The 12,548-nt window shown below is 39.1% G+C and overlaps 1 protein-coding gene and 1 long non-coding RNA gene across 3 annotated transcripts in view; one reads left to right on the forward strand and one right to left on the reverse strand.

Moving 5' to 3' along the window:
* The window catches only part of LOC135198062 (uncharacterized), a 117,006-nt gene that overhangs the window by 22,530 nt on the left and 81,928 nt on the right, over positions 1 to 12,548 (reverse strand). The gene's annotated exons all lie outside the window — the stretch shown is intronic.
* LOC135198063 (uncharacterized) overlaps positions 6,730 to 12,548 on the forward strand; it is a 119,350-nt gene continuing 113,531 nt past the window's right edge. The window contains exon 1 of the long non-coding RNA XR_010310715.1: positions 6,730 to 7,166. This is a non-coding gene — a long non-coding RNA (uncharacterized LOC135198063). The remainder of the gene's footprint in view (positions 7,167 to 12,548) is intronic.

Genomic DNA, 12,548 nt, shown 5'->3' on the forward strand with positions numbered 1-12,548 from the left:
TACAAACTAGGGCACACCAGTCGAAAATTTCATTATACCTTGCGAAGTTTTTATTGAGTAATTGAAGTAGTGTTTGTGCAAGATATGAGAGAGAGAGAGAGAGAGAGAGAGAGAGAGAGAGAGAGAGAGAGATAAGGAAATGCATGACTTGATCTCACCAATACGGGGAATTGACCTTGTTCCTTTGAGTAAAGTGGAAATACCTTTTCAAGTCTAGTCATTTCATATTCCTTTTGGGAAAAGCTCTCCGAATTTGCTTAACTTGGTCATGGTTTCAAAAAAGGGTCTAAGTACCGACTATTAACCACGAAATTCCCCTTGCATAGAGGAAACGAATTCTGATATAGGTCATGGTCAGGCAGGTTATTGCAAAGTAGGCGGGGTCTGTTATTTTGTATTCTGTACGAGTATGTAAGTAATGTTGACGAGAGTTTTCATTAGCTTACATTTTGTAGTTGTTGTTTTTATGAGAAAACTGGCTCGCTAAAGGATGTGTGACATCAGAGTAAATGATAAGGTGAAACCTTAGAATAAGATTTATTCTCAATTTTATTGATGAAAAGTATTAACATCTTACGAGTGTTATTTTTTTTAAAATGAGTACAGTGGTCTCACTAAAATGATTTCTTGCACTGAGTTTGTATTATAGAGCTTCTGCTTGTGTTAATAAATAAATTTTACGTAAAAATCCACCTATAGAATGTTTTGATCAAAGTACACAGTCCAATCCTCGGTGCTCTAACGCCGGCGCAATGATTATAAAGAAAGTTTTCTCGCTTGACTACATTACAATTGTGATTCAAATGTCAGAGGTTTTTAGCAATGGGCTGTTGCTGTTACACTCGAGCGGATTCATTCTTTATGGGAGAGTCTGAAATCCTCAGAGGAATCTCTAATTATCCGCTCACGGGGCGGCCAGCCTTTTCCCATATGTGGAATGAAATGCCATATGATGAGTGTGCCATGGCAACGCATCATCTGGCTTCAGAATATTCGGGACGTTATGACTGACCTAATAATGGTGGAAAATCGAAGCTGGTCGTAAAACGAATATTCTTCCTCGGTGCACTACTAGTAATAAGCATTATACAGTCTCCTAATTTGGTGAAGGTGATGATAAGCTTGAGAATGAGACAGTCATCGGGCTTTTAGAGTGCTTGGCATGACGTGGCTTATCTTTTAGAGTGCTTGGAATGGCATGGTTTGGCTTGGCTTGGCTTGGCTTTTAGAGCTCTTGGCATGACATGGCATGGTTTGGCATTGCCTGGATTTTAAGGTGCGTTCTCACGGTCGAACAATGCCCGACGGACAAACATTGTTGCCATATCAAAGGCGAAGCAGGATGACGTCAAAAGCGTTGAAATACGATAAACGGAGAGTAGATCTGGCAACAAACTGTGGTACCAGTTGAAGTTGTATATCACTGTTCTTACTCTGCTCACAAGGCAAACTCTGGTAAGCAATTGTTAATTGGTAACAATGTTTGTCCGTAGGACGTTGTTCGACCGTGTGAACGCACCCTTAGATTAGCTGGCTTGGCTTGGCTTGGCTTGGCTTGGCTTGGCTTGGCTTTTAGAGTTCTTGGCATGACATGGCATTGCCTGGCTTTTAGATTAGCTGGCATGGCTTAGCTTGGCTTGGCTTGGATTTCAGAGTGCTTGGCATGGCATGGCTTGGCTTGGCTTTTAGAGTGCTTGGCATGGCATGGTTTAGCTTGGCTTGGCTTTAGAGTGCTTGGCATGGCATGGTTTGCTTGGCTTGGCTTTGAGAGTTCTTGACATATGATGGCTTGGCTTTCCTTGGCTTTCCTTGGCTTTCCTTGGCTTTTAGAGTGCTTGGCATGGCTTGGCTTGGCTTTTAGAGTGCTTGGCATATGAATGGCTGGCTTGGCTTTCCTGGCTTTCCTTGGCTTTTAGAGTGCTTGGCATGGCTTGGCTTGGCTTTTAGAGTGCTTGGCATATGATGGCTTGGCTTGGCTTTCCTTGCTTTCTTGGCTTTTAGAGTGCTTGCATTGGCTTGGTGGCTTTTAGAGTGCTTGGCATATGATGGCTTTTGGCTGGCTTTGGCTTTCCCTTGGTATTAGGTGCTTGGCTATGATGGCTTGGCTGGCTTTTTGAGAATGCTGGCATATGATGGCTTGGCTTGGCTTGGCTTTCCTTGGCTATTAGAGTGCTTGGCATATGATGGCTTGGCTTTGCTTACCTTGGCTTTTAGAGTGCTTGGCATGGCATGGCTAGGCTTGGCTTGGCTTGGCTTTTAGAGTTTTTGGCATGACATGGCTTGGCTTGGCATTGCCTGGCTTTTAGATAGGCTGGCATGCCATGGTTTGACTTGGCTTTGCTTTGCTTGGTTTTTAGAGTTCTTGGCATATCATGGCGTGGCTTGGCTGGGCTTTTAGAGTTCTTGGCCTATCATGGGTTGGATTGTCTTGTTTTGGCTTGGGTTTGCTTGGGTTTTAGAGTGCTTGGCATGAATGGTTTTGCTTGGCTTGGCTTGGCTTTTAGGGTTCTTGGCATGGCATGACTTGGCCTGGCTTAGCTTTGGCTTGGCTTGGTTTGGCTTGGCTGTTAGAGTTCTCGGCATACTCACAATTCACATATAATCTAGGGGAGTGCTTATTATGCACAGGTAGTGTTTATTGCACGTATAATATGGACTGGGGAGTGTAAAACTTAAGTTTAATAACGAATGGGGAGTTACTTTTATACGTATAATAATGACTAGGAGTCCGAATTCAAGGGAGTGCAAATTATATGTGACACCGGCAGGACAAACCCGATGCCAGTCGCGTATGTGTATGACCTGCTTTAGCCTTCGTAATGGGAAGGTCATCTGATGCTTAGTTCCTGTGTATTTTGCCTCTTCTGGAAAAGCTTAAGATGTTTCTGATGGGGGGAATACTGTTTTCCTTGTGAATGACGAGACGTTCGTTCTTTCATGGAAACAGTCTTCATTTCAGAGTAAGATAGAAGATTTGGCCCATGTTTCCCTCGTGTCTTGCGCCCAGTTGTGCCAATGTCTGATAAAATGCTGGCACCAGAACTCAAGTCTTTGGGACGTTTTTGCTGTGACGCGAGTACCAGGACCGCATCGCTTTCTCCACGCTCCAATGGACACATCACAAATGAGGATCAAGGTATTATAAAGACGGGAAGGGGGTGGGGGGCAGGGGTAGTAACGTCTGCTCCCTCTCCCCGTCCTCCGCATTTCACTTCCACCCAGCAGAAAACAAGATAAGGATCCGAACAGCTCTATTTTTTTCTTATTCTGTTTAACAAAATGTCAGGCGCGATTATCATCACTACTTCATTCGTTTCGTGTGGACTGTTGTACAGATTATTTGGCCGTGCCTGTTTTCGGGGTAATATCCGCAAGCTGATATTAATGTATCTGTATTATTCGAATGTCAAATTCCTTAGCATTGCTGAAGTTTTGTCTTCTTTTGACTGATTAGGGACTTGACCTGTTTTAGTAAATTGTTTAAAAAATTGAAGATTTATTCAATAAAGTGAGTCTAACTTGCATGGGGTAGAATAAGAACATCCCTGATGGAATACTTGACACATTATTATTGAAAAATAATAAAGACCTTATCAAACATTATTCCACATTCTCTATCCCTACCATATTTATAGGGCTTGGTTGAACTGTCGACTCCGTCTCGTATGAATAGTATACAAAAATATCTAACGCCTCTGTTAGGATCTAGATCAGGAACCCTTTTAATTAATTCAGCGGGTTTCAAAGAAAACTTAAACAGTATCATGAATCATCTTTGACTGAATTTTTAGTAGAATATCTCAAAAATGAATTGTCACCCGATTCGATTCACTATAACGGTCACATTTTGGAATTGATAAAACTGCGTATTTGTGGTCGCAAGTTCACTTTTATCGGAAATTCCATGATCAAACGTTTGTGTTTTAAGGCAATGATTCACCAGTTCTCTCAAATTTATACGTGGTGTTTGTCGAAAGAGATTTTATTCTTAAGATTATTCAAATAACAGTACCATGGTTTCGGTAAGCAGAGATATTTTGGCGCCTATGGTGCACAAAAACGTGGCTATAAACGTAGCTTGAAAAAACTGTATGAACAAATCCCGTCTATCAAAGGGGTCGAAGAAACGGACATTAATTTAGACGAGACATTTTTCCAGTGTGAGTTCAGTATAAAGAGAAGAACTGAAATTAAATTGAGAACACTATCGCGCTGGATATGTAATATTATGAAAATACCTGTATTCTCTTCCATGTTCCGACGAGCATTACGTTTTGTTCGTCCTGAAATCTTAGATACAAACTACAAAACATTTGAAAAATTGGTAAGGAATTGTGTTATCCACCTCATATTTTTATAATTGCTACAATTAAGCTGTGAAGATATTCTGTGGCAAACGTGAAAGGAAGCCAAAATTACCTGTGAACACCATTTGGTTTTGCCTAATGTTATCGTCTTGGTGCCTATTTAATCACAATTGAGCATTATTCAGTGTAGATGCAATCAATATTTTTATGTAGTACTCCAAAAAGATGTTTAAAGAAATTATCGTCATCAGAGTAGCAACATTGTTAACAAAATCCGATTATGGATTGTGAATAATTTAATTTGGGCCAGACAAGTAAGGAATTAATGATCAGAGTAAATTATGACAAAATTTTCAGTTAGAACCAGCCAAGAGAAAGGGGCTCTTTTTGTACGCTGAAGTGAAGATTGGCAAAAGACTGACTGGCCCCACTGATGTAAAAATGTCCTTTCAAAAAATCCCTTAGATTTCAAACATTCAGGAAAGGGAGTTCCCCATACTACTCCACCCTTTGTTTTAATGAAAGCAAAGCATTATCTAGAAAAATGTACGTATTTCATCACAGTGGGTACGGTGTTCACTTATTTTTCGTATCCAGAAAAAAATAATCAGTTATCGAATATTTTATAATAAATTAAAAAAAATATTTTGTGTTCCTTCACATATATTAAAATTCAGGAGCAGTCATTTTAAGTCATAGTTCTTTTATTTGGGTATATGAATATGATTCAGAGCCACACACATCTTCGGCATCTGAGAGGGCAAACAGGTCGTGTTCAGGTTTTTACACTGCATTTTATGCAGTCAGCCAAGCGTGACGCCATAGGGGAGATTTTTCTGAATTATCAGTGTCTTAATTACAACTAGCACTGTTATTCTATACACCCCGTGGTCAGAATCCTTAAGTGGGGTTTTACCGTTTGGGTCATTCTTAATCATATCAGCATGGAAGTATAAAAAAAGAACTGAGGAAATTGCTGCATATTTATTTGGTTTCTCCTCATGCGAGCCTCGATCCCATTTCAGCCTTTTTTTTTCGTGTCATTGTGATGTAAATATAAATATATATATATATATATATATATATATATATATATATATATATACATATATATATATATATATATATATATAATATATATATATATATATATATATATATATTTAGTCCTAGCAGATGCCAGATTCATCGTGGCAATTAGTTATTACTTACTGATTTCATTTATAGAACACACACACACACACACACACACACACACACACACACACACACACACATATATATATAATATATATATATATATATATATATATATATATATATATATAAAATCAGCGCTGCGGCCTTGTGACAAGGCTCGTCTCACTTGTGCTGCTAGGTCCCTTGGTGTGTGCCTGGCCTATCGTAAATGGCTTCAAAGCTCCTGGGCTAAGAAAACAAGAAAAGGGTCCGGGCAATATTGAAAGTGCCTCAAGTATGATAAAACGATTACTACATCAAAGAATCCCGATAATTTTCGTTCGAGCGATTTTTAAAAAACCATGGTGATCACATTTTAATGGTTTACTGAGCTTTAGACGTCCAGTAACTTAGTAGGCTAAGTAGCTTTCTCTCTCTACCCCCCCCACCCTTCTCTCTCTCTCTCTCTCTCTCTCTCTCTCTCTCTCTCTCTATATATATATATCTATAGATACTATATATATATTATATATATATAGAGAGAGAGAGAGAGCAGGACGGAGAGAGAGAGAGAGATTACATTCTTTTAACGGAACGGTTTTTATACAGATAATTCTTTGATAACAAGGTTGGTAAGCCTGTTCATATCTAAACAATGAAATATTTTATAATGGTCCGGATGAATACTTAAAAACCTTTATAAAACAAGTAATTTTCTTGCAGTTTTATTTCTTACTTGTTATAATTGATTCTAATTTTCATATTATAAAATGTTTTTCTCAGGCTAAGTAATATATGGAATATAAAAAACGAAATAAGATCTGAACGATATATTTCGTAAAGGGACGCGAATATTGTAGTGTAATTGTACCCAAGATGTAAGAGGATAAGTAAGTTCTTCCTTGTGGTAGGGGTGCAAGAATACTACCACCATAGGTCCTGCGTGTTGTAAAAGGCGACTAAAAGGACAGCTGCTGTCTTGTAGTCTTGCTTTTTAGTAAAAGGCTAGGCCCATCGCCAATATAACTGTGGAAACTGCTGCCTTTCAGCTTTACTTTTCAGTAAAATGCTAGGCCCACTACCATAACGGTGGAAACTGCTGCTTGTAAGGAATAAGGCGCATCAGGCAACCGACCCCTTAATGTAGAGATAACGGTGGGAAAGATTGTAGAAGATAAGGTGAATTACACAGTGACAGAGGTCGATTTTTCAACTCTCCCGCGCTTGACGTCACATGGTGCGATCGTCGGTAGCCGCTGGGCAACCACAGTACTGTCTTCCCCTTGGCCGTGGTAACAGTTGGGCAGGAATTTTCACGAATTTGTGACAATTCTTGAGGTTTTTCGAATTTAGTATGTTATTGCCATGGTGATATGTGCTATATATGGATGCTGGACCACAGAAAGGGACAATGTTGGACGTAGAAAAGTTAGCTTCTATCATTTCCCCTAAGATCTCGAATGTGTAGGAAGTGGGTGAACTTCTGCAGAAGTGACCATACAGCTTAAACACCAATAGGTAACGCAAGTATGTGACCTGCTCCTTTTCAAGAATGCGATTGTACAAGAAACCTCAGGCATGAATTGCATAATTGCTGCCCTGGAAATGCATGAACATCGAAGGATGGTGCCATACCGAACCAACGTTTACCTCTGCATGATAGTGCCATTGTTGAGCAAGGTAATTAACATCCTGACTCTAGTTTGGCTAAGTGTACCTTTTACATTTAAAATTGCGGATAAATATAATAAATGTGCATAAACATATCTTAACGTTCGATTCCTAATGCAAGTAAACCATATTTGGCTGGTTAAGAGTGATAAGATTGAAATTAGGCCTAGACCTATGTGTAGTTAAGGACAACTGCAAAGGGGTTATACCAGTCAGCACGAGAGAGAGAAAAATTTTATTGAAATTGTTTTCTTGTATATGAAGTGGGCATATTATGAAAGGGATAGTTATTTTGAGAGAGAGAGAGAGAGAGAGAGAGAGAGAGAGAGAGTGAAACATTTTATTGAAATTGTTTTCTTGTGTATGAAGTGGGCATATTATTTACTATCTGGCAAAGGAAGGGGATAGTTATTTTGAGAGAGAGAGAGAGAGAGAGAGAGAGAGAGAGAGAGAGAGAGAGAGAGAGAGAGAGAGAGAGAGAGTTTTGCAAACCTGAATGAACCATAGATTTATAAGGATAGTTCTAGCAATTTAAGAGCAAACGAGTTTACAGTAGTATGTAACATCTTCCAGTCGTATTTTCTTTCCTGTGTGCCAGGATGTTTTCCTTAAGATTTTAGCGATTTTTTTTTATGATGAAGTAATATTAGCGTTCTAAAAGCTCCAATGATAATAGTTGATTCCAAAGGATATACTATCTACGTAGTTAGATTCCTTTTTTTATGGCGAAAGGAAACTGCTTATAACTTCGGCTTAAAGGAAGAAAATGAGCATGTATTACTTTAGTAAGACACACTTCGATAGATCGATAGTTTAATCAGTAAGTCTAGCTAGGTAAAGGATACACCCATCTTTAAGTAAATTGCCCATTAGATGAACTGGTTAGGCTGATTAATTACCCTAAGAACGAGACCGTAAGTCCGTTTTTATGACCCCGTCACTATGGGGCTTTGTGGCTGCAGGGTTCTGTTTGAAGAGGCTTCGGGGTGAATCCTTAGTAAGGACGGGGTTTAGGGAAATGCTATAATTGTCTGCGATTTCTTAGAGTTTGTTTTGTCAAACTACGTCCAGTTTTATCGCTTAAACGTTAATTCACTACTTGTTCCTTTATCTCTGTTCATTCAAGGGTAGATGCACACACACACACACACACACACACACACACACACACACACACACACACACACACACACACACATATATATATATATATATATATATATATATATATATATCTATGATGTATATATATATATATATATATATATATATATATATATAAGACATATCACATTTCCGTGATTCATAAACATCATCGAGCTACAATGTCCTTTAATATCTAATTCGCTCTACCTCGGAATAATATATTTTCATATCACTTTCCGTGAGTTCAATATACATTATCGATGCAATGTCCCTAATATCTAATTCGCTCTACTCGGGAATTAATATATTTTCATATATGCTTAACCGAAGGGGAATTTTTTCTCGATAATAGACTTGCTTGGACCCGGGCGCGAACCCATAGAGCCTTTCAAATCCAGGAACAAGTCAGTGGGGAGCTTACCTGGATTTGAAAGGCTCCGTGGGTTCGCGCCCGGGCGGGTTCCAGGTAAGTCTATTATCGAGAAAAATTGCCCCTTCGGTTAAGCGTATATGAAAATATATTAATTACGAGGTAGAGTGAATTAGATATTAAAGGACATTGTAGCTCGATATATATATAATAATATATTATATATATATATATATTATATATATATATATATATGTGTGTGTGTGTGTGTGTGTGTGTGTGTGTGTGTGTGTGTGTGTGTGTGTACTTACATCGCAGTTACAGATATCGCGATGTCTTTTCCACGCCATTCAGTAGACTCTTCCTGTCGTGACTTCCACATTCATTGGCCAAGAGTATTCGCTGGAGTCTTTGTGGGAAGAAAGACTGGTAATGCGATCCGAAGAATCGGTCGTTATCTGCAGAATAGTTCGATCCATGGTGGTTATTGTTTTCCTTGGTGACGCGTCACAATGGGTCTACGCTAATTGTCAGATTCCAAGGATACTTCACGGGGCATATCCAAGGCTTTGAACAGTTGCACTTGCACGTTCATTCCGTGACCCTCACCCGCATTTCTCTGCCGCTCCCCTTTTATGGTTAAATGACTTCTTTTTTCGAAACACCTCGAGTATCCTGTTTGACTTTTAGTTGGAGTAAACGCTGTTGACAGGCGATGAGAAAACAGAACTAACTCCCTCTCACTAACCCAATTTTACTTGGTCTTACACAAGTAAATATCAGCAGTACAAGACTAGTTCTTAGGGATGAAGTTCAGTTTATGTAAGAAAAGAAAAAATGGGTCAGGTCACGACATTTCACGACCTGGCTGCTGCTGCAGATCTGCAGTCGTCTGCTAAATGTCCGAAGGTCACCAGAACTTCACTGACGTGCAAATCCTCATCCCAGAAGCTACGTTGGACAGGAAAGCCTTTAATACGTAACTTGCTTTGCCTTCTAGTCAGAGGTTTCGAAGTATGCGTTAACAACGAATCTCATTCTGGAACGTTTACGGGAACCTTAGTGTTGATCACCTAGACATTTGACATTTGTGATTACTTCTGGTATCCAGCTGGTTCGAATTTATATGCTGTACTGAAAGACCTGTGATTATTTAAATAACATTTTTAATGATTATCTATTATTAATTTGTTTATACGGTGTAAACATAAATGAAAATGGCTTCGTCTTTTTAGTGATGGACTAGAATGTTGATGATATTCGGTATTAATGGCGCGCGATTGTGTCTTTCCGCTTTTTCACTGATTTCTCTGATGACTGTTATTATTTTTTCTTAGTTATTGCTTGAAAACTCTGATAAAATGATGTTACTGCTGCATTGGTGTTTAAAGCAAATGGAGGAAATACGAAACTAGGGTCGGTTAATTTTATTTATAGGTTTATGGTACACAACACACACACACACACACACACACACACACACACACACACACACACACACATATATATATATATATATATATATATATATATATATATATATATATATAGTATATATATATATACCTATATATATATATACATATGAAGAAAATAGTGATAGAGGGAGCGATTTCAGATGCGATTTCAGTTTAACAGCATTATAGACCATCATTTCATCAGAAATCCAGTTCACGATCATTTTAATTTTATAATTGAGAATGAAAGGAACAGGGTTGTCTGGATATTTATAATTTGTGCGAACAAGACCGTTACTGGTCGAAATTTCTCTGACTGAGGCAGAAATGCTCGTGGAAGTCGGACCGACAATAATTGTTGTTTTGTGCACAAGTCTTCCAGTATATGAATGATCAGACTAATGTTAAGGGAGCCTCGTGTAAACGAACTTCACTGCAACGATTAGTCAACATTTAAGACCACACAGGCTCTCATTCCGATGGCTGCTTTGATGGAATTTCCTTTTTTGCTACTGGCGATTTCACCACGAGTCGGGTATCGGGGATGGGAGCTTTTCATGTTAGGTATACATAGCTCTTTGCCTATATTTCATAGGCAGAAGAATTTACTTTTTATAGCTCTCTCTCTCTCTCTCTCTCTCTCTCTCTCTCTCTCTCTCTCTCTCTCTCTCTCTCTCTCTCTCTCTCGTTTATCTGTTAATCAAATTTTTACATATTCATGTACTGTTTTTATTCGACCTGGTAAAGTTGTGTTTTTTTATATTATTATTTCTGGTTTTGGTTTCTGTAGCTGTTGTTGTTTTTTTTTTTTTCCATAGCCTCTCTGGCTTCGGTTCATTCATTACTCTGTTGTTCAAGTCAGTGATTTACGTTTTCAAGAGCCAAATGAGGCAGGAATAATAGAATAGGTAGACCATACCTTTCAACCTTTCACCATCCTGTTGTTGCTTTTCCTCCTGTGTTCCCCTTGGAAGTTCAGTGAGCAAAGTATCGCAGTTGATTATTAATTATTTAGGGTTTTAACTTTTGTAGTGTTATAAATGTTACTTTGTATTTCTTTGTTAAATTGTCACGTGAATTGCTTCTTAGATTGAATTGATCATATCTTGATTATTAGGGAGGAACATTCTTCGTTGATCTAGATTTGATTAGTCATCGATGATTGGTGGGAAGGATCGCTCACTCAGCATTTAAAGTCTTCATGTGATGTTTCATAGAGCATATACGAAATGTAGTATTAACGCTAATTTGGTGGGCATTATAACCTTTTCAGTACTGCCCTTTAACAGTATTTACTTCTCCGTACAGAGTAGTTTTCGTTTAAATAGCTGTCTGGTTACAACTCTGTATCTTCGATATCTCAGTGGGCGTCACATCTTGCTATTTGATAGTCTCGAACCCCCTTTTGACCATCCTCTGGACTCTGAAATCCTTGACGGTCTCCTGTGGTCTCCACTTCTCTCATTTCACATAGGAGATAGAGTCACCATTCTTTTAAGGGTCGGCTTCATGTTTTCCGGCTGCATAGGCTCACTTCGTTTGTAAACGGTGATCCGGACGTTAACCGGTGTTATTGTCAATCGTAAAGATCGACTGGCGGCCGAAGGGATTTGATCATTAACTCTAATCGCGTAAAGCATGTTGGCCCGTATTTTTTTTTTTTTTTATGTTAACACTAAAATTTAAAGTCTTCAGTATTTTCTTTCCTAGGCTTCAGTTGAATTAGGAAGCCAAATAGCTACGTGCAGACCTCATTCAAACAATGAAAGAGAAAATGGCTGACTTATGAGTCAAAGAATGTTGCTCTTTCAAAAGGAGAAACCGCTCCAAGAGGAGGATGATGTTTCTTGCAAAGGTCAGGTGCGACGCCCCCACCCTTCTGTAAGGCGCTCGTGTCTCTCGTCATGGACCCAACGGAAGGGGGAGGGGTCCCGGGCCCGGTGTGTTCGTCGGGTGGAGGAGTGAGAGGTGCAAGTGACTTTTGTAACACTTAAGGTCCGCAAAGGTATGGGGCTGTTGCTATTTTATTTAAGATTTTTGTTGGATTGCCACAATGCAGCAGCTATGTGCATCACCAGGATGTGAATGTTGTTCTGGGCGTGGCTATTGATGGGTGTGAGTGTGTGTGTGTCTGGGCGTGCATGTTTGCACTTTCTTGCGTGGATGTGTGACCTTTATGGTTATGAAATTTGTTCAATTTTTCGCATGTTGCGTTACCAGGCGACAAAAAGTAGGTTGGGACACTCACGGATACAAAAAGGAAGAGGACAAAAAGTCGACTGTAGCAATTGGGTATGTGAGCGTTGGCCAGCCGACGGATGTGACTCTGGAGTTTTGTTCATCTTATAGAGTTCTCAAGAATTCCACAGAAATCTCTGCTGACGCCGATGTTCGCTTTTCATGGAGTGGGTTCAGGTA

The sequence above is a fragment of the Macrobrachium nipponense genome, chromosome 21 (assembly GCF_015104395.2).
Source record: "Macrobrachium nipponense isolate FS-2020 chromosome 21, ASM1510439v2, whole genome shotgun sequence".
NCBI classification, from domain to species: Eukaryota; Metazoa; Arthropoda; class Malacostraca; order Decapoda; family Palaemonidae; genus Macrobrachium; species Macrobrachium nipponense.